This window comes from Tupaia chinensis, unplaced genomic scaffold, assembly GCF_000334495.1.
Source record: "Tupaia chinensis unplaced genomic scaffold, TupChi_1.0 Scaffold149666_1, whole genome shotgun sequence".
Classification (NCBI taxonomy): Eukaryota; Metazoa; Chordata; class Mammalia; order Scandentia; family Tupaiidae; genus Tupaia; species Tupaia belangeri.
Window position 1 is genome coordinate 283,620 of NW_006209511.1, and position 2,097 is coordinate 285,716.

Sequence of the window (2,097 nt, forward strand, 5' to 3'; positions counted from 1 at the left end):
CCCCCCACCCCCCCTCCCGCCCCCCCGCCCCCCCCCCCCGTTTTTAAAAGCGTTCACCTTTGCTTTCTGTTCTTCCACGGTATGATCGCTGGTCCTTTGGGTTCTTTCCTCAGCTTCTTTCTTGACATCTTTTCTGTTTATTCTCTAGTTCCTTTATTTCCTTTATTACTCTGAGCTAGGGCTTCTGTCCTTAAATGCAATATTAAATTACATGGATACATATTGATAGTGAGGAGGTGTGTATATTTGTGTATTCAACCTGTAAATTACATGCTTACGAGGGGCTGACAGGTGGCGTGATTGTTAAGGACGCAGGACTCCCGGACGTTGTACTCCCTCATAGTTGACTGTGGTTGGAGTCCTGGACCTGGCGGCTTGCTTTCTCACTTTCCCTCTCTTTCTCTTTTTCTTTCTCCCTCTCTGGTCAAATTAAAATAAATAAAGTGAAATAATTATTTTTTTTTTAAATTACATGCTTACTCAAGATTTCCGTTTCATTTTGTTCCAGGTTTTGTTGTTGTAATTTATTATGTATAAGAGCGATGTAGGCCTGAAACAGAATATCCTTTACAAAGGAAGTTTACAAGAAGACTTGAAAAAAATGATTATTCTAGTCGTGCGATTTAAAAGAATATTTGTATTTCATATTTTTGGGGTTTTAGAACTCTGGTCGGCACAAAATATATCCAATTTGTTGTTACCAGGTCTTTTAATTTTTTTACTGACTACTACAATTTTTTTAAAGCAGTGAATCAGATGTCAATTTATAGTGAATAATAAAAATACTGACAAATTTAACAAGCCTCATCCAGGATAGTTTTGGAATAATGTAAATGTTCCTGCTTTAAATACAGTTTGAGTTTACTACAATACCAGACTGTGACATTTACCATCATTAGTTGTACATTTGATGTTTTCTATTAATGCTCTTGAAATGTAAGAACCATCATTCATTGGGCTGACAGCATGGTCAAATTCCACATAACTTGCTCTCTCTAGTTAAAATAATAATAATAATAGTAATGATAAGTAAAATTAAATAATACTCTTAAAAAACACATTCTTATCTAGGGATAGTTGAGGAAAACAACCTTCCTAAATCAAGCTTAGTTTCTATGATTTTGTAGAACTTTTTTTTTTTTTTTGGAGAGATTTTCACTATAGGGCGCGTGCGCTCGCCAGACAGACAGAGACATTAGAGACAGAAAGCGAGAAATCACCCCCCAGGGGGAATGGTCACGCTGCAATCCCTTCTCCTCCATTCTCTTCTCGGGATCTTGGGCACGCACGCACACGCGCCCGGCGTGAGTTTTAAGCCACCGGGTCCGGGATGCAAACCACGGTCAACTACGTGGGAGTCCAGCAACATAGCCATTACGCTAACTGCTGGTTCCCAAGAACTTTTAATGCTAATAAAAGTACTGAAGTTTTTTTAAGAATTATTTGATTTAACTTTATTTATTTGCTTACTTACTTTAATTTGACCAGAGAGGGACAGAGTGAGAGAGAGAAAGTGAGAAAGAAACCGCCAGGTCCAAGACTCAAACCACAGTCGGCCATGTGGGAGTCCAACACTCCTAACTACCACACCAATTCCTGGCCTCAAGATATTTTTGAAGGGATTGCTATCCATTTCTTTTTTACATTATAAAATTGTTGCTGTTGTCTCATAGCTATGTGAGAAATTATATTTTTTCCTTGTATACAGAGTATGTTAATCATTTCCTTGATGTGTTAATTGTTTTCTTGATTAACTTGTCTTGATATTTTCCACAATTGGCATAGTTAAAGTTTTAACTGATCATCTTTTTTTTTTCCCCTAGAAGTTTTTGCTATAGGGTGTGTATACACACACCAGAAAGACAGAGAGAGAGAAAGCAAGAAATCAGCCCCCAGAAGGGATGGCCATGCTGCAATCCCTTCTTCATTCTCCTCTTGGGATCTTGGGCACACATACACATGCACATGCACCTGGCGTGAGTTTAAGCCACCAGGTCCGGGACTCAACTACAGTGGACAACATGGGAGTCTAGCAACATAGCCATTATGTCTACTGCCGGTCACCTGAACACCTTTATTTAAAAAAAAAAAAAAAAA